This window comes from Balearica regulorum, chromosome 11, assembly GCF_011004875.1.
Source record: "Balearica regulorum gibbericeps isolate bBalReg1 chromosome 11, bBalReg1.pri, whole genome shotgun sequence".
NCBI classification, from domain to species: Eukaryota; Metazoa; Chordata; class Aves; order Gruiformes; family Gruidae; genus Balearica; species Balearica regulorum.
This window is the reverse complement of record NC_046194.1, coordinates 21,926,703-21,946,889: the sequence shown is the minus strand read 5'-3', so window position 1 is coordinate 21,946,889 and position 20,187 is coordinate 21,926,703. Positions and strand designations below refer to the sequence as shown.

At 48.8% G+C, this 20,187-nt stretch overlaps 2 long non-coding RNA genes across 3 annotated transcripts; both read right to left on the bottom strand.

Moving 5' to 3' along the window:
- Positions 1–266: 266 nt before the first annotated feature.
- On the bottom strand, positions 267–19,190 carry LOC142603312 (uncharacterized). Of its 2 annotated transcripts, XR_012837208.1 has the most exons (3): positions 19,111–19,190; positions 4,524–4,685; positions 267–1,286 (listed from the first exon to the last, which is right to left on the bottom strand). It is a non-coding gene; the product is annotated as an uncharacterized LOC142603312 (long non-coding RNA). The 2 variants fall into 2 exon arrangements; XR_012837207.1 differs by lacking the exon at positions 19,111–19,190 and having other exon boundaries at positions 4,524–4,977.
- Positions 6,533–18,960, bottom strand: LOC142603313 (uncharacterized). Its single transcript, XR_012837209.1, has 2 exons — positions 18,626–18,960; positions 6,533–8,219 (listed from the first exon to the last, which is right to left on the bottom strand). It is a non-coding gene; the product is annotated as an uncharacterized LOC142603313 (long non-coding RNA).
- Positions 19,191–20,187: the final 997 nt, after the last annotated feature.

Sequence of the window (20,187 nt, the reverse complement as noted above, 5' to 3'; positions counted from 1 at the left end):
TGTTCTTGGGTTAAATACTTCTGCAATTTAGTTCAAGGAGGGTGAAAGGTTGAGGCTCTGCGGACTTGTCTCCCATAGAGAATGGAAGGGATTGCCTCAGAGTTTGGAAAGATCCTGCTGTACTGCCGGGAAGGTCTCTCTTGAAAAGGAAAAGTAAAACAGATGACTTCCAAGCAAGTCATCTTCGTTTTCAAGCAAGATCCCATACGTAGAGAAAACACGTATTTCTAGGGATTTACATGGTTTCAGGAAGCCCACAAGACACCTTTGTTTCTCCTCTTGGTAGTTTATTGAAATAATAGTGAGCTTACTGTCAAGTTTAGGAGTGGGTTACGTTTAAAGGTTGTTGAAACTTAAATGTGTAGAAAGATACAAGCCCACCTTTTAACATAAATGAAGTCATTTCATATATTCACAGTTTAAATTTCCCCCTTCAGGCTGGCGAACTCAAAGGCAGCTACAGAGCTCGTGCTAGCGAGAGTGGAGGGGTCAGGTACAGGGCATGTTTCTCATCGGTTTTACTTGCCACAGCATGGGACCAGGAAAGCAAGTGGGTTAGAAACTCACTGAAACGAAGGTCGTGATGCCAAAATCATTAGGAATGGAGAACAGAAACAGTCCCAGTTTCATCTGGAGCAGATGCACGATCCCAGCTATATTTTTGTCGAAATAACCAGAACATAAAGCATGGAAGTTTATTCCATCTGCAGAAGGACAGATGATATGGCATATAGTTGGAGTGACAGAGAGGTGATACCTAATTCAGCATAAAACTTGCAGAAGGTTAACCTGTTGTGTTTTTAAAAGCAAACTGGAGTTGGGAGAGTGAGTTTAAATCAGATCAATCCTTTGCCTCATTGCTGCAATATAGATCCTGCATGACAGCTGGATTTACTGTAGGGTCAAACTGTGACCTAGCAGATCTGGTTTACTGCTCAATGTGAGTAAAATTAAAGAAAAAGAAAAAAATGGGAAGGGTAAATTTAATGTCACAAAGGACTGATTCTGAGAGATTCCAGTGGTTGGAGAAAGTGCGTCCCCTGAAGAGAGAGACCCCGTGGCTGAGTGCCTATGTACACTTTCATTTTTGGCAGACGTCTTTGAAGCAGGCAAAAAATTCATTCCGTTGTCAAACATCGATAAATCAGGGAGCAGATATTGGCACACAATTGATCCCCTTTATCAGGGAAAGCCTTGTGCCAACAATTGATAAGGCAGCCACCGAGTGTGAGTATTGCCAATTAGTAAATCAGCAGGACGTCCATCAGAGTGCTCTGATGGCAGACCTCAAAGAATGGAAGAAATCGGAGGCGATGTGACTGCGACAGAGTGGTTTATGCATGAAAGTGAATCCTGTCTTTTCTCTCAACCTTTTCTGAATACAGGCAAGGTCAGAGCAGGATAAAAGTGGCTTTGTTATACACCAGTAACCTAAGCAGTAAAATGTTAGGGATTATGGAGCAAATGGGAGGTAGAGCATATTCTACTATTTGAACGGAGAGATAAGGTGATGGTTTATGCTCCTGGAACAACCTCTTGGTATTTTATGACATCTGACAAGTAATTTTTGTAATAACAAGTTTGTTTGTCTCTTTCTTTCCCCCTCATTAAAATACTTTTAATTGATTAATCTTCCCCAAAAGTCTTGAAGATCATCAAAAGGCAAGCGACAGAGGAATAAACCATGTTATTCTTTACCTCCGTGGGTGTGTTCAGATTCTTCAGGTGGATATTTGCCAGTTTGCTGGGAGGTGAACACCCAGCGATGCGCAGAGATGGCAGCTGGGTTCTGCTGATTCCAGTGGTAAAAACTTGTAGCTGAGGTCTGGGGCAGACAACTAAGGGAAAAGTACCTCCCTCGGTGAGATTTGGTGGAGTTTATATGCAAATGCCCTCACAGGGACCATCAGGTGCAGAATAAGCTCTGATTTTTCAAAACCACTTAGTGGATTTCAGTATCCAGTTGACATGAATAAGAATTAATGGCCTATGCATACGTATCTCCTTAATAGCTTTGAAAAAAATTAGGCTAGGTGTAGCACTGTATTTCAAAAAGCCTGTAGGGGAAAATATATTTGCATAGAGAACTTTCCAGTATAGGGAAAAAATCCAAAATCTATAGCAAAAGCATGGTGTAATTCATATTTAAGTGTTTTCAATTTGCTAATGTGTGTATACTGAAGGAGAATTACAGCACTTTTCTGTGATAAGTTTAATGTTGTTTCCTTCAATGAGGGTAAATAAATTTACTTTCAACCCTGCAGGGTCTTAAAAACTGGTTATTTGGTTTGCAGTGATAGATGAGAAAAATATTGGTTGTTTTTTTTCCTAAAAAGATAGTAAAATAATTTATTCACAATATAGATAAGTAATAATCCAAATGCAGTGAGGTGAGAAAAATCAGAATCTCTTGGGAGCTTCTAAAACTGAAGGAAAAAAAAAAAAAAAAAGAAGACCTGACAAACTCAAATCCTTATATTCTGAAAGTGTTAGCAGAGCCAGGTACTGAGCAGGCAAATGAAGCCAATTTACACTGATGTACCAGCCCGGAACAAACTTGAGAGAAAACCTAAGGATATAACTATTCCTAATGTTGCTGTACGGTTGTGTTGGGTTTGCGTGGCAAGGTTTTGGTAGCGGGGGGGGCTACAGGGGTGGCTTCTGCGAGAAGCTGCTAGAAGCTTCCCCTTTGTCCGACAGACCCAAGGCCAGCCGGCTCCAAGACGGACCCGCCACTGGCCAAGGCTGAGTCCATCAGGGACGGTGGTAGCGCCTCTGCGATAAGAGAGTTAAGGAGGAAAAAAACCCAAAACCAACTAGTGGCAGCTTTTGCATCCAGAGTGAGAAACTTTTCAGACACCAAGGTCAGTGAAGAAGGAGGGGAGGAGGTGCTCCAGGCGCCGGCCCGTGGAGAAGACTGTGGTGAGGCAGGCTGTCCCCTGCAGCCCGTGGAGGGTGATGGTGGAGCAGATATCCACCCTACTCTGATTTGCTTGGTAATAAATTGGATGAATTTCTTTCCTGAGTTGAGTCTGGTTTTGTCTTCTAATTATTACTAAGGCAGATATCTTTGTGATAACGTGGCTATCCAGCTCAGGTTTAGAAACAGCTTTCAAGGTTTCCAAGTAACTTACTCTTATTCAGTAACTTTTCCTGTAATTAGTTGTGGCCGGTTTTTCCCTTTCCTTAAAAGCAGCTCGGCCTCACACACTCGGTTATAAGAAACTCTTGTCCAGGCAGAAGCAATAACTAGTTGGACAGCTTCAGAACCACGTCAGATTTCTGACAGCTGGCGTGTGCACGGTCTGTGCTGCGTTCCAGGGCCGCAGAACAGCCGGGCAGGTTCCTCCGTGCCCCGGGATTGAAGCCGAGTGCAGAAAGCTGCAGGGAAAGGTGGGTGTCGGGGAATGCAGCGTCCGTGGGGCGTTTGCCGAAGACGTGACGCGTCTGCGTTCTTCAAGGCAGCGAGTAAACGAAGAGTCGGATCCCTGGGGGGAAACGTAGTGTTTCTCAAAATACTGCTGCCGAGATCTTTTTGCTGGGTGCGTTCTTGCAGCTGACGCCGCAAACTTAATTGCAGATGGCCTCCTAATGGAATACGGTTTTTCCAATGAGTATTTTTGGCTTTTAAAAAGGCCGTCAACTAGAGATCTGGGCAGCATAAAAACAGTCATTTTGACTGCACCCCCTGCGACCTGTGGTTTTAAACTGGGCTGCTATTTACTTTTGAAATGGACTTTTTTTGGCCTTTGCTTCTGAAAGGAAGTTGCATAGAAAGAACGTGATCGATGCAGGATGCGTAAGGTTCTGTCGCGTGTTCTAGGTAAATGCAGTGGAAAACAGAAACTCCTCAGGCTGTCTGTAGTCACTGCTGCAGGTAACAAAAGAGATGGAGTATTCAGCCAAGCATGTGGTACTTTTTTTAACACGCAAATCGCTCTTTAAGGGGTAAAATCCGTTTCCACTTTCCCTGGTGCAGTCTGTAGGTTAGGTCTGTATCCCAAAGGATTTCTCTCATGACGTTTGCTGTCAGTCTCTAAATCCAGTTGCACCCAAAAAATTCAGGCTAGAGAAGAATAAATAAGTTAAAGCAGAGAGTGTAGCGGTTTATACAGCCCCAGCACCGAGGTGCTGGGCCCTGTGATGACAGAGTGCTTTGTGACTGAACCCCACTCAGTGTTCAGGCAGTAACTGCCCAGAACTAATCTAAGTCAAGTATTTGCCCCTTTGGCCAAAAAGATTTTTAAACATGCCCTCAACCGACTTGACAATATAAAATGTAGGAAAAAACCCTCTTGTGACGTCATACAGTCATATCCGTTTGTTCTGTGTCAGTCTGTTCCAAAATACTTCTGTCCAAAGTGTGTTGGTGCAGGCTGACTCCTATGGATTCTGGCACAGCCTGATAAATTCCCTACTAGGTCACCTAAATCAAGGAAAAAACCTAATCAAAGCCCCTGAAATTGAGAATTTTTCCTTTAAATCCAGCACACGAACTGTACACGATGATGAAAGACCCTTACTTAGTATTGGGTACATCAGAAGAACTTTTCTCCTGTAAATGTCTGGTGGGAACTTAGCATAGTACACTTTTGCTCTTTGCGTCTCCTCGTCGCTCTGTATCAGGATTTTTCCTATGCGGATTGATCGGCAGCAGTCTCGTAGACCTTGTTCCATTGCCTCTCCTCCAAACGAGCAGCAAAAAAACCAACAACAAGTTGTTACACGTGAAGAACCGGCACAATTGCAAGATGCTACAATTACACAGACAGCCCCAATACTGTATTGGTGAAGAGTTCTGAACAGGAGATTTTTTTTTTTTTCCGTCGGTTCTAAGTGTTAAAAACACTCGAAGCTCTTTTCCTTTTTCCTCTGTTTAGACAGAAAAACGCGTCTGCTCGGTGTTAATTTAGCTCCTGGGTACGAGTGTTCCCACACGCCAGTGCTAAGCTCTCAAAGGCGAGAGCCGGAACCGTCACCACCAATGTACGGGGTTTGAGGAACATCTCTGAGCTCTGCCCAGAGACACCACGGTGCAAAACGCAGGAGAAGGGCAGGAAGCCGCGGCGCCACTGGATTTTACATCACAGATACAACGGTTTCCGCAGCATTGGGCAGAACAGCAGAGACTCTACCACTGCTGGGCATGGTTTGTTGGGAGACCTGTCCCTGAGCAGAAGTCGTTAGCGGCAGACGAGGATGGACAGTTGGCCTGGCCTCTCTCAGCTGCTGGAGGAGAGGCCAGGTGAAATCTGTTGCAGCTCTTTGTCTCCTAAAAAGTTAGTGAAACATATTGCTTGGCATTCTGTGATCAAGGATACCTAAGAGAGAATAACAACTGGCAGCTTTGGGTAAAACTTTGCTGTAGAGAAGTGCGGTCGCACATTTTTGAAAGGAAGTTGCGTACAGGTTTCCAAAAGGTTTAACTTGTGCTCATTCAACAACCAGAAGGTGCCTACCACTTCTCATTGTGGCCTTTAGGGGAGCAAACGCGGTGTGTCTCGGTCATGCTGACAGCAGCGCCATGCTAAATAATGTAATGTAGGTACGAGGCCTGGCTAATCAATCATTTCAAGAGGCTACTGTAATATTATGAAAAGTAGGCTTTGTCAAGTTAACCAGATACTTTCCTTCATGTCATGGTTTCAGGTAGTAGTGCTGATAGAATTAACCTTGAGGTAGTAGGAGATCTGATCTCATCATTCACAATATTTTGATTGAGAAAGAGCAACAATGTAAGTCAACACACCAAGTATTAATTGGACTGAAAAGTAGCTGATAGGGCTCCAAGGGTAATTGTAAGCAGAAGCATCACTGAGCAAGGCATGGCTCCCTTCCTATCGGTTCTTGACCCCCACGCCGCTTAATGTGTGATCGGTGACCTACAAGAGAATATAAAATCATTCCTGGGGATCTGCAGGTGCAGATCCAAACCTAATCTGGATCACTTAATGAGCTGAGCTTAAGTAAACAACATGGTTTTTCAGTGCCACCAGATGTAAAGTTGTCAGCCTAAGAATAGAGCCGCAGCTGGACCGTGGGGTGGGTGACAAAGTCAGGGAAAACAGTGATTCAGAAGAGGAATCATCAGCTCAACATCAGCTCCTCATGAGAGGCTCTGCCAAGAGGAGCTAATGCTTCCCTGGAACCAAAAAGGGAGATGCTAAGGAAGACAAGGGAGGTTTTATTACCTCTGTGGTGGACTCCAGGAAGACTTCTCCAAGGGCTGGGAAACACACCTTCCTGAGAAACCACCCCAGGAACACAGTTCATTAAGAAATAAAAGGTTAAGGGAGGTTCTCAGTGCAGTCTGTAGGAAGGCACGTGGCAAATCTAACACTAAAGCGTTCTTTATCTGGCAAAGGGGTGTTTGGTAGCTGGACCTCAAAATAGGTCGCTGGATATTTTAAGCAGCGGGGAAAGTTGTCCACTGCAACCGTGCACCCACAATTTGCCGACTACGGCAGAGTGCCCGTCACTGAAGAATCACTGGAAATACTTAATGAGATGATTTTTTTCTCTCCCCCCCCCCCCCCCCAAGGAAACATTCTAGTTTGAACAAAAATTAATTCAGAGGAATCTGGCAGCCTTCGTTAGGCTGGAATTGGGAGCAGGTTATTAGAACAGCTCCTGCTAGATTTCTTCTGAATAACTACAGAAGCACTATGACTGCGGGAAGAGGCAAAGCAGGCAGGCGCAGGCAGCCTTAGCTTCAATCCGTGTGTGCTCCCAGTTAGGTGAAAAGGCCATTTTGAGTCATTTCTCCTCCTTTTTCAGGTTTAGGCCATATCCTTAATGGGCTCCAGCTTTCCAACACCTTTTTTTTTTTTTTTTTTTTCCCCTCACATAACATTATCAGAGCGAGCCGTAGCTGCTCTGAGCAGCGCAAGCCGCAAGGCAATCAGCGTTTGCAAAAAGACAGCTACCAAAACGTGCCTCTGACAGCTTTATTGCCGTGCCTTTTGCTTTAACTCCGCGTCGTTAGAGCAGTATCAGCCACTGGGAAGCTTAAACGTGCTACCAGGCGAGAGTACTACCAGATAACGCCAGCTTTATTGCTGTCCCTTGGCGTTTCGAAGGTATCGGGCGCCCGCTGGGTTTTAGTTATTGTTTAAGGGGAGCCAGGACCCTGGGCAGGCTTTCTCTTCTCATTTATTTGTGTTGAGAAACCAGAACGGAAGGGGTTTTTTAAGTGTCAAAGTCCTTAGGAGAAAAATGGGGGAAAGAGAAATTGGGAAACACAGGATGGGGTTGGAGGGAAAAGACATCTTTGAAGGACGTTTTCTTATTTATTGTTGATGGTCACCCTCTGTTTCCATCCAAAACATGGTTTTGATGGTTGCTCACCAATCCTGATCTTCGGGCGCGGTTCCTAACATCTTTTGAGCAGCTTGAGCGTGCGTCAGTGACTTTGGGTACCGCCGTCTGGTTAATCGCAGGGCTCGCAGGGGGCACCCGCAGTGGGTCTCTGCCTATTCTTTTTTGCAGCTGTTTCGACAGCAAATGCTAATTCCTCGCACAATGTTTTGCTCTTCCTGGGAATTTAAAAATAACTTGCCTAATGAAGCAGTGCTGAGCAGCTCATGTGTCCAGACAGATAGGAGTGAAATGCTTCAGTTCAGAAAGCAAAGTCGTCCGTGGTGGCGGTGCCTTTGAACAAATCCCCCAAGGCCCTTTTTTCAAATAATCCCAGGACTGGCTGAAATTAATGCAGGAAGAAATTCAGAGAAAGGGAGGGAGAATCACGTCAAAGGGCCTGGGACTTGGGAAGACATTTCTGGGTGAGCTGTAATCAGTGCCGTCCTATGACATCCCTTTAGCGGTGCTGTTTAATTACTCCATTACGGGCAGGGTTTGATGGATGTGTTCTGTAGCAGGGACATCCAGAACATGAAAGAAAAACGTGGCGCTTATGGAATGCTTCACAAAGATCAGTGGAGCTCCTTGTCCCTTGTTAGAGCAACGAGAAGCTGAGCACAGAGTGACAAAACCGCCTGTCCAAGGGCAGCCACCAAAGCACAAGCAGACATACTTACAGGCTATGGCAGTTCTCAGTTTCTCCCTCAAACCCACCTTGCTTCGTTCCTCATCGTTGGTTTTCTGTCCTCTGAACCCGGAGATCACCATCCCCATTTACGTTAAGCGAGCACATCTGCCTCAGTAGGACAGGACACGTGAGAACCATGGGGGGGCGAACACCCGTGTATTTCCAAGAGGAGCTGCAAGAGCGATTACAAAAACGAGCTGGGTATGATATGCTGGGAAGCAAAATTGCTACGGAGAGGCAGGCATGGGGTCCAAGGGGATACTTGGCTTCTTACTGTGGGCCAGGACTGGAGTCAGAAGCCTTCCCCTGCCCACTTCTCCCTGCCTTAGCCTCTTGGATTGATTTGCAACATGGAATCATAGAACCCCAGACTGGTTTGGGTTGGAAGGACCTCACAGCCCATCCAGTTCCACCCCCTACCCTGGGCAGGGACACCCTCCACTAGCCCAGGTTGCCCAAAGCCCCATCCAGCCTGGCCTTGAACGCTGCCAGGGATGTAGAGGCAGCCACAGCTTCTCTGGGCAACCTGTGCCAGGGCCTCACCACCCTCACAGGGAAGAATTTCTTCCTCAGATCTCATCTCAGTCTCCCCTCCTGCAGCTTAAGGCCATTATGGTGCAAGTCCTTGAGGTTTCAGACTTACTTCTGTGGGTGCCATAATGCTTATCAGAGAGTAAACATTACTCTTTCTAATATATCGACAATAAAATCCTTTTTTCCCCCTAGCAAGGTGAATGATTATTGCATTCTTCAAATCAGTTCTCATTTTTCTTTAGTTGCTTCTGATGCCCTTGGCACTGTTGAGTGACAGGTCTGCGCTCCAGCCTAGGAGCCTACCAGGGTAACTCAGCAATCCCCTCACCTGCACCAGAGGAGATTAGTGATCCTAAAAGGCTGGTGGTTTTATTTGGGGCAGGGAGGATGTTGAAAGGCAGAGGCTCATGCTACTCCCTAGGTTGACCCTACGAAAAATGGAATATCTATATCATGTGCAGCATGTCCACGTGTTTTTACTGAATTTTCCTTAGGAAATGGCAGCTCTGGAGAGCAGTTCATCGTTCCCTTGAATCTTGCATCAAATATGCCGTGCTGTAAAAGGATGAAATGAAGCCAGAACAGAAGGATCGTGTGTTCCTTTGGCTCTGTGCTTGTGTCAGGGAACTGGAGGACTTCCACCACTGGGATGCAACCACTAAACCCCAGGAGCTTCTGTACATTGTTCTCTGTACAGAATAATAAATTTCACCACCATCCTTCATCCTTCAACCAAGAACCTGGTGGCCTGTGCGATGTCCAGAACAGTCCAGGGAATGGCTCATTTTCTTTTTTGAACCGAAATCATAACCAAGTTCATAACCATTGCCCTGAAGTTAAACTGGTGATCACTCCCCGCTCGACAGCATGGCAGCAGATCTCCATAACCAACATGAGCCTCCACCTCAGCATGTTTCCTGCAGGTCAGCAGACTTTGCAGACTTTACAGACTTGGCAATAATTGAGAGATGTGTACCTTTCTGCTCCCCAATCCCAACCCCAACTCCAAGCGACCTTGACGGTGACTGTCTCGCACCAGGAGCTCCCTGAGCTCCCCGGGCCTTTCAGACTCCATAATAAAACTTGTTCTTCAACTCTTGATTTCAGTAACCCTGGCATCATAACCCCAACTGAGACTGGCTTTTCCCACCCTCCAGGAAACAATCTCTCCTCCACTCTACCCCCAAAAACCCCTGAGGGTGTTCAGCCTGTTCATAGAGAGGGTCTAGAACAGTGCAGCCCATCCCCGTTGCATCAGGGCGCGTTGCAGAGGGCTCTTGCCAAGCACCCACCTCCAAAGAGAGCCAGGGCCAAATCCAGCGTGTGCCCCCAGGGCAGGACCCACCTTGTAGCCCGGGGCAGACCGTGTCCTCGAGGGACTGGGGTCAATGCGAAATCTCAGCCGCAGCTCCGGGCGCTGCCGGACAGACTCCTCTCGCTGAGCACCGCGCCAGGGGCTCGTTTCAAAAAGAAAGATCTTAAATAGTCTCCGTAGCCAACGCCGGCATTTTGCAGCCTTATCCGATGGGAGATGAGAGAGGGATAAATTCCTTAAAAATAATCCTTGTGGTGGTGTTAAATAATGTGATTAATCAGGCTGCCTAATTCTCCTCCTTGGTTTTAAACTGTCCCGTTAATCACCGGGTTCTGCTCTGCCCCTCACTGCCCTGTCCTGTGCCCCCTCCTCTGCTGCCCCCCGGGGCTGACTTGACAAACCACCGTTTTACCAGCTGCCTGCCACAAAAATGGGCCCTTATCTCTCAGTCTGCAGTTTACGCTCAGTCTATTTTCCTTTGTGTAATCATCAGACATTTCTGCATTTTGTCGTGATAAATACCAGACTGTTGAATCTCTGGGGCTGCCAAGAAATGCGTCTCGGCATAGCACAAATAGAGCTGCTTTTTTTTTTTTTTTTTTATCCCTTCCTTGAGTTTAACATTTATTCCTGCTATTGTTGTCCTTAGAAGGACAAATAGGGCTGCATCTTGCTAGCAAGTTGCTCCAAATACTTTAGATGAAAGAATAAATAACGTGATGTACCGAAGGCTACGAAGACTAAATATATTATATTGAGATAGTCGAGCAAAGGATGTGATAATGTGCAATTCATTATCCAGGTGCACCAGTGCTCACTACAGGATAAAATTAGATCGACTCGTCTGTAGGTCATGTACCTTATACTGCTCAGAATTGGCAGAGGTTTCTTTCTGCCCGTACTGGTAGTGCATCGAAACAGGAGCACGTCAATCACAGCCTGGCACTCCAAGCAAAGGTCTCCACGATCGCACTGTGCTGCACAGCGCGAGGCACGAAGGGTCCTGGTCATCACGCCTTTGGTACCACATCTGAAGACATCTTTTCCATTTCCACTTTTGAAATGCCGTACGTTTCTCTTTCCCCTCCTCTCAAGGAAGAAAATAGACCATGCGCGACGTGCAAAAAGATAAGAAGCACACGGCGTCTGATAGACACGTCGGTATGTCAAGCCTTACCCAGGTTGTTCACTCGAGATCATAATCTGAAGGTACGTTCGGTGATGCTGAGCGGCTCTCTGAAGCGGCAATACTTTGATATCCAAAACCAACGCGCACAAACGATCGCTGTTTGCGGCTGCGGTAGCTCGTGCTGTGTTTTCAGACGGCAGGACAGACCGAGCACTCCGCGTGGCTCTGCGTTTCCCGTTTTCCTTGGTCCCCGCATACCCACTTTGCCAGCTTACAGCCGCCGTTCTTGAGACGCTTCTGCCACACAACCTAGCTATGAAATGTCTTGCGCTCCACAGAACACATCCCTTACGTACTTTTCTCTTTGCAAGTGGATTTGCTGTCTGGAGCTGCCTTTATAGCCACCCACCCCGATTGTTATTTCCGTTAAAAGGCTGGAAGCTTAATCTCACATAATCACGCAGACTAGAAGATCTCTAAAGGAATTCTGATGGTAAAGAAAAAAAACACCCGCAGGTATAGACAAGAAGAGGTAGAAGTGTCTCTTATGCTTCGCGTGGCAAAGAGAGAGATGCAAGGTGCAAAATTCCACGGAAACTCGCTTGTGTTTGTTTGGGTCCTTCTGTCCCCCAGAGCCAGGGATCAGTAGGAGCCTGTGATGTTATTCTGGCTGCCTGGGATATCTCTCTGCAGGAGAGGCTCTCGCATGGGTAACCCTCTAGGTATATCTCCTCGCTGGTCCCTCTCCAGATGACAGTTGCTTCCCCTTCTGCATTTTAAGATGGCTCAGTATATAAACCTTGAAAGAAAAGTCTGGTCAGGGGTTGTGATACCTTGTGGTATCACGCAAAAAGACAAAAAGACTTTTGCACTGCACTCAACGTTGCTGCGGCTAATTACGGTCACTGCAGCTAATGATGGGCTGACCGCGAAGCCCTGCCATCCCGTTCCAGCAGGACCAGTTGGCCAGAGCACACCACAATCATTTCTGTGAGGCAGCCGCAAAGCCGCGGCAGGCTGCGCCTCCCATCTCAGGTACCTTCGCGCAGCCAGCGCCATCTTTTCCTCTGTCCGTGAGTAGCAGCTGTGGGTGACATACATCTTCCTTCCGTGCTGGTTGACTGCAAAGGACAGCAAAAGGACATCGCTGTTGCGATATGAGGATTCCATATGGCACGAAAACCCCTCTGTGTCCTTAAACACAGAGGTGGATGCAGAGCAGATTAGAGAGGCTTAGGAGAGCAGCGTTACAGCATCACTGACACTGGTCCTCTCATACTGCGCCCGGTGGGACATCTCTGAAGTAGGAGTGAAACGAGATAAAGTAGAAAAGACGTTTTAAGGGATGCTGCAGACTAAACATCCTTTGCGTGGCTTGGATTAGCCGCCCCAACAGCCAGGAGCCCAACTAGAAGATGCGAGAGGAGGCTGGAAGCGCGCTGGGACCGGGCAAGAGGATGAGCCGAGATGGGAGTCAACGCGGGGAGCCCGGGGGAGCCCCGGGGTGCGCGGACGGTGGGCAGGGATGGGTGGGAGCGACGGTCCGGTCGTCCCACAGCTGGGAGCGGCACCGTGAGAAACAAATATTCACCAATACTGACAAGACGGGCAAGTGGGAAACGTGAGCTCGTACGGCAAGGAGTGAGGCAAAGGTGGGAGGTGATGAAAACCTTGAGGTAGTGATAGGCAGGCGGAGATGAAGGTCAAAAAGGAGGAGGGCAAAAGGCTGGCTCAAGGCAATTTCCCGAATTTTGGGGTCAATCAGCAGAGGGATCACTTTTACAGAGACAGAGAATGGCCAGTGCCACACCGAGAGGTTCTCTGTCCTCTCCACAAGCAGGTCCCCAGCACGGCGAGGTCTCGGCGCAGGGCACAGCACACAGCCATTGTGCGTACCTGCGTCTTCCCACGGGCGGCACAATGAGGAGAGAAGCAGTGCAGCCAGCGAGCTCCGTGACCCGCAGAGGAGCTTGCCACTTAATCACTGCTAGAGCACGTTTAATACAAAACTGCCGTTTTCTTGTGCCCCACGTTGGGCACCAAAAAAAAGACTGTGGCGGGTTGGCCCAGGCTGGTCACCAGGTGCCCACCAAGCCGCTCTATCATCCCCCTCCTCAGCAGGATGGGGGAGGAGAAAATGAGATGGAAGACCACTCGTGGGTCAAGGTAAAGGCTGATTGATGTGGCGCAAGCAAAGGCCGTACACCGAAGCAAAGGAAAACAAGATTTATTCTCTACTGCCCATCAGCAGGCGATGTCCAGCCACTTCCCGGGAAGCAGGGCTTCTAAGTGTAGCGGTGCCTCCAGAAGACAAACATGGAAATAACGAATGCCTCCCCCCCCTTCTTTCTTTTAGCTTTATTGCTGAGCAGACGCCATATGGTATGGAATATCCCTGGGGTCAGTCTGGGTCAGCTGTCCCGGCTGTGTCCCCTCCCGAGATCTTGCCCACCCCAGCAGTAGCCCAACGGTGGTGTGTTACCAACACCTTGCTCCTACCGATACACCGCGCAGCACCAGGAGGGCTGCTCTGGGGAAGATTAACTCCGTCTCAGCCAGACCCGAGGCCTATGTTGTTCCTTTTCTCTTGGAAGAAATCAGAAAGATGCTTTGCAGACACAGAAGTCCAGGCAGAAGCAGGGGAGTGCTTGACAAATAAATTTTCAGATGGTCAGAAAATAGTGAGACTTGAGGATGGGGGGGTGGAGTTCAATGAAATGGGAAAAAAAAATTGAAATTTTGCATCTTGAAAGATAGTGAAACCAAAAAAGCAGAGGAAGAATCTGACCATCCCGATTACTTCTTTACACCCAGGACCCAGCACCATACGGACGTAACAACTCTTACAGTTTCAGGAGGCGCGGTGAGGAGTACCACCAGACATGGATAAACGACCCTTCTCGCGTTGCTAGGGTTTAGGCTCGTTCCTTTTTCTTCATGTCCTCCAAGCCTTCCGAGTCTCAGCTCCTCCTCTCGCATTTGCACGTCATTATCTCTTCCGAATACTTGTAGACAGCTACCACGTCTTCCCTCGCATCGCTGATGATGTAACTTTAACTAGGGACAGTAAAATGACAAAAAAACCCTGAGCAAACAAGAAGGGAAAGAAACAACAAGGGCGTTTTGCTGCCTTTAGTAGTAAAGCACCGTGATTCCTGTATTCTGAGTGGTATCGCTATTAAATCATACGCGCTTTCCAGGCGTGCGATAAAATAATTCAGAGAAGGTTGCAGACCCGTGTGTCAGCTGAGCGCGCGTTGGCTTGTGAGCTTCGGAGCGTCGTCAGACATGAGCGGTGCGGGAAACGCAGGAGCAAAAAGTTTCAGTCCCACGGCAAGGTGGGCACCGTCCATCTTCGAACGTCAGCACCGGTCCTACCTCTGCCCCAGTGCCGGGATGGAGAAAGCTCTCCAGTGACAGCAAATGCTACTGCAGAAACAGAAACCTTTCCTTAGGAAACGCTTTCCTTAGGAAATCAGCTTAAACCCCGTAACGAGCGGCGAAACGGCCTCGCAGCCCGTTATGTGGTGGCCATTGACATTTCGAGGTCCCTGCCTCCGATGAGAGAGGGAGGATGTCTGAATCTTTCCTTTCTCATAATTAAAGCTTACGAGCCGGAGACTCATTTTTAAGGTGCCCCTTTCTATTGATCTTTAATGCCACTTCAGAGGTTATAACTAATACTACTAGATTTTAATCAACTCAGGTTTGGTCGTGGATGCTACTTTCAGTTAGAGGAATGGAGTTAACTGCCTCTTGCCTTTTTCCTATTTATATTTTAACTGCGTTGTGCGGGAATAACGCAGCATCTTCATTCAGACAGAATTAGTCATTTACTTTACGCAGAAATCTGCAGCACGTAGTAATCTCGCCCATATTCAGCCAAGCAGGTAAGCACGTACTGAAGTCTACAATTAAAATCCTTAATTAAAATCCTTAAATTAAGCACATACTTAAATGCTTTGCTAAAGAGGGATATAATCTCCAGCATGCTTAAGATAAAGCGCGTGTTTAAGTGCTTTATTGAACCAGTGCTTTCGCTGCCACACAAAGTATATTTGTGAAGCAAAAGCTGCCGTCGGTGCAATCCCACAAAAAAATAAAACCCGGCAATTTGACGGGGGAAGCCTGCGTGCGTTTATCAACGTAAACCACGCGTCGCCTGTTCTGACGGATCGTACCTGGGATTTTATGAGATGTTCAAAAAGCCGTTTGGATGTGCCGGGAACGCCGTTAGCCGTGCTGGGAGCGTGGCAGCGGCATCCGTGGCTCGGCTGCGCGTTGGGGGAAGGACAGTCCCAACGTGGAGGCCTGGCTGGGTTTTGCACGGCTGGGGGAGGTGGCACTTACATCCGAGATTTGGGGCAGGTTTGGTCTCCGTGTCGACTTCGGGGGCTTTAATAAGCTCAAGGTCGAGTATTTTGGGGTGATAACCGGGGCCAGGGTGAGACCTGATGCCCTGAGTGCACCTCAACCTCCTTCCCACCGGAAAATCCGCAATAACCCCAGGGCCAGCAGCTTGGACCTGCTCCGGGAGTCCCAGGAGATCGGACCTTCGGCCCGGGGGGCTGTCGGAGCCGCGGCGGGACAACAGCCGGGGAGGCCTGGCTCTTCTCCTGGCACCACAGCAGCTGGGCGGCAGCTAAGAGCAGGAAGGGAAAGCAAGAGGAGGAAAAGCAGTTTTGTTTTTCAGAGAATAAGGAAAAAGGGGCTGGATTCCCCAAATCTCCTCACCCCGACCATCTTCAGTCCACAGTCGGGTCTGGCGCTGACCCAGCGTCAGGTTGGCAGCATCCGGTCGGGCAGGAGCCACCGGGCAAGCCGGGTCCTGGACCAAAAAGGGGACGGACGCATCGTCAGGCCACAGTCAGTCCTTTCCCCGCAGACCGGGCTTTGCTAGACCCGGCCTGCACTCAAACACGCCGGCAAGACTCTGCCAATATCCCTCATCCCTGCAGAAACGGTGTTAAAAGAATATTACGGGTGGCGCTTACCACGGCATGCGCTATTCCTGCTTCAGATCCCAGCGGCGCTCAGCGCCCACAACGGATGCAGCCCGCTTGATGAGCAGCTGTTGGGTTTTTGTTTTAACCTCTCGGCCGGTGCGTGACCGCGGGCTTTACTCGCTGCCTGCTGGCCCAGCCCAGCTCCAGAGACGGGGTTATTCCTTTCCTCGCACGCTTTCCTACCAGAACCGTACAATGCTATGGAATGGTAAACCGTCACGAAATCAGAAAAGCCCGACGCTGTAGCGTACGGGTGTTAGCACCCCAAATCCTCATAAGAAACGATCGCGCCGGTGGGAAGAGCTTGGAACATTTAACACAGAATAAATCTGTAAAATTTGAGTTTATTCATCCTAACCCCAGTTCCCGCTTGGGACGGTGCAGTGCCGGCTGCGTACGGCAAAAGGCGTCGTCTGCGCGCTGCGACGTTGCGGAGGTGAAGCGGGAGCCTCGCACCGCCTCTGTTCCATCATCGGCGCGCGGCCGGCCGCGCTCGCAGCGTGTGCTGCGGGTTGAAGAGCGATGCGGACGGAGCCCGCGGGCGCTCGCAGCGCTGCCCCGGGCCTCCTAATTTGTTGTTCCCACAAACACTGTCATTTCTAAGTTCGAAACATGTTTAAGAGAAGCCCTTGTGAGTACCCGGCCCAAAGCAATTCCCAGGGGTTTTTTGTATCGACTTTCTTGAACGAAGAGAGAAAAATACATCCACAATGTAAACTCATTACCTGACACCCTCTAGAGGCCTCCAGCCTGCAAACGCTTCAGCCCGAGATAATTTTATGAGCATATTCCCACCTTGTGCTGACTCGTTTCAGCTAACGAACCCAGGAGGGCCGGCGGCACGTGTGCCCCGGGCTGGTGGCCAGGCTGTGCTGGGGCTGGCGGCGCGGCGGGGAGGGATTCGTTAATGAGACAGACCACAGGCGCAGGCTTGGGGGGAAAAAAAAAGAATTTCGAATCCTCGAGATGCGACGTTACCAACTCGGGGAAAAGCTCAGCAGAGAGAACGAGTGGTGCCGCAGCCCAGCCGGGCTTTTTGCTTTTGGAAAGGGCAGGTAAGGAATTCAGCCGAGGCGCGAATTGAAAAGCTCGGCGGAGCTCGGGCTGCAACATCTCGCTGCTCCGACGTTTGCGTGTGCGTTGCTCTGACGTTTGCGTGCGCGTCGCTCTGCGCGTGACGCTTCGGACCGGATCTGCACCATCCCCAAACGCTACGTGAAGGGAGCCCTTGGGATGCAGCCCTGGGTGGCTCCGAGTCGAGGCACAGCCTTTACGCAGAGCTAAGTTCATAATGGGAAGCGCTGTAGGAAATGGATTCTAAAGCTGACTCTTCCCGGGATACCCGCAGGACGGCTGCTTGGCGGCGCGGCGTTATTTACCTCCTGACCTTCCGTTAACCGGGCGAAGCAGTTCAACAGGTCGAAATCCCGCTGCGCAAAATCCTCCTCGGGGCAGGCGAAGGCCGAATCCTCCTGCGCGCAGGCGGAGGTGTCCGAAGCTGTCCTGTGGAATCGGTTGCAAGATTATCTTGCCGGTCGGGACTCGGCGAAGGCAGTTAGACCAAACCAGGGGCCGCCGGCCGACATTACCCAGGGCAGGTTTGTCCCCAGCCTCCCTCCGCCAGCCAGAGACGGTGGCTCCCGCTGGCAAGACGGAGAAGCCGGTGATGTGAAATTACATCCTAATTAAAATCTGACTCTGCTTTCATTCACGAGGAAAAGTCACGGGGCCGTAGGCATAGATGGAGGACGGTTCATCCAGAAGTTATGAGCATTTTAATTACACGTGCATGTAATAGAAATGTGTTAGATAAACACAAACCCACTTTAATAGGGCCCTTGCTGTAGCATTACTCAGGTATATGAAGGCTCCGCTGCTTAATTAAATGTTTTATTTGGGTAAAAGATGGAGACTTTATGCAGCTACCAGGTGCCTTATTTTACAGGGTAGTTTTCACTGCGTTTTAAATTTTTTAAATGTGGGAATTTATCCCTTTAAAGCAGCACTACCGTGATGAAACCTCTGCCTTTAAAACGCTCCAAAGATAAGAGGGTGCCATTCAAGCGGAGGGTACCGGTAACCCGAATTTACCCCTCCCCGCTGGACTGTTTCCCTTCTCTTTAGTACTTTGCTTTGCCAAGGCAGGGACGTTTCGGTTGTACCCCCCAGCTCTGGTCAGCTTTGGTCCCGCTTGAGCGCCGTAGCAGGGACCGCGACACTTATCCTGCTCAAACTTTGGAGGAATTTGCACATCATACATAGCGCCCCGGGCGCTATTCGAGTGTTTCCAGGGATGGGGCATCTACCACCTCTCTGGGCAACCCTTGCCAGTGTTTCACCACCCTCAGCATAAAAAATGTCATGCTTATATCTAGTCCGAATCTCCCCTCTTTTAGTTTAAAACCATTCCCCTTGTCCTACGGCAACAGCCCCTCCTAAAAAGTCCGAGCCCAAGGCTTCTAGCCAAGACTCGCACTAAGGACCTAGAAGCATTTCCAGTCCGCGGGTCGTGGGACCGATCCCACGTAGGAGAGCGGACCGGCTGGTTTTGGTGGCCGTGGGCTTGGCCCAGCCCCTCTACGCCTTTTACTTACCGGCGAGCAGACCCTTCCAGCGCCAGACTGGGTTCCGTCCTTCTTAAAGCCGAGCTGCCGACAGCTTTCCCCGGCCAGCGGCCCCGCTCCAGCGCTCGCCCCGCTCGCTGCTCCGGGGTCCCGGCCCCGAAATCCCGTCTGGCGCAACTCTGGGGAGGCAGCGCTCGTCCGAAACCAGGCTGTGAACTTAGGCGGCTTGTAGAGGGCCCAGCTCTGCTCCGCGCGGGGAGCGTTTCCCACCCCCTTGCAAGGGATTTGGCTGTGGAACGCGGTGCCCGTGTCCTGCTTTCTGCTGGCAGGGCTTGGCAAGACCTCAGACTAAATTCATACCACCACCACCCCCCTCCAATTCTTCCTATCAACATTAAGCGCTAATGAAAGGAATGGTAATTTAAAAAAAAAAAAAAAATTAAAAGCATTTTCCGCAAGAAAATGAAGAGGAAGACCGCAGCGCTCAGAACCGCAGGGTGTTTCACTGCACCCACCTGCTCCTTCCCAGGAAAAGGCCGGTCCAGGGGCGTGCTTCCAGGCGCTGACGGGACGGGGACCCCGACGGGACGGGGACGGGGACCCGGCTCTCCCCGGGCGCGGCGGGCTGGGAAGAGCCTCCCCTCTCAGGGCCCGGCTGCACGGCCCTGCCCCGTCTCCGCGCCCTCGGAAGGCGAAGCGGTAACTCTTTCGGTGTCAATTTGATGAAGTTTCCGTTTCTCCATCAAAAATAGCCGCACTTCTTTAAAGCAGAAGCGATCCGAGCACTTTTTCCCCCTTCTTCCCATCCGCAGCTGCGCCTCCGTCTCTAACGCGCTCGACGGTAACGAGCATCAGCCCAATTAAGCCGGCGGGCTGGGACGAGGGGCGTGCGCGGAGGGGGCATCTGTAGCAGCGATTTGTTTAAAGAAACGATTCCTAATATTCAATAAATGGCAGTTTTAATTTCTTCTTCATACATGATCTTAAAATGAGATTTTAAATTTTTTTATTTATTCCATAAACAATATAACAAAACTCAGCAAGTTAACAATATGACGTTTTCACCATACAGAGTCAGTCACAAATATTTAAAACCTTTGCAACAAGAACAACAAAACCCAAAATATTACAAGAATAATTTACAAGAGGATCTATAAAACAGCAAAGCGCTCACAAATTTTCCAGTTTCCTTTACACAATATCACTACACTCTTTCACAACATTTCTTTTTATTACAAAATTCCCAACAAAAGTTTTAATTTTTTTCTTTGTATTTTGGTTTTTAAAACCAGAAACTTTTAAGTATACATCCTTTTATTAACACCCGAAGGTGCAAAAAAAGGGAAACCTCACACATACAAACACTTCACAGCACTTTTCTAAGAAAAATATACACTTACAAAATATTTTACAAATTGGCACACTTAAAAATATACAAGATTTTGTAGGCGTCTTAGAGTGATCCTTAAGAATTATACTTCAATTGACTCTACAGAATATTTATAAAGCTTATTCTAAAAGAAAAAAGGCAAATAATTTCCAAACATGTTAAAATTGCAGTGTAAAATGTGGAACAGAAATGGATATGTTAC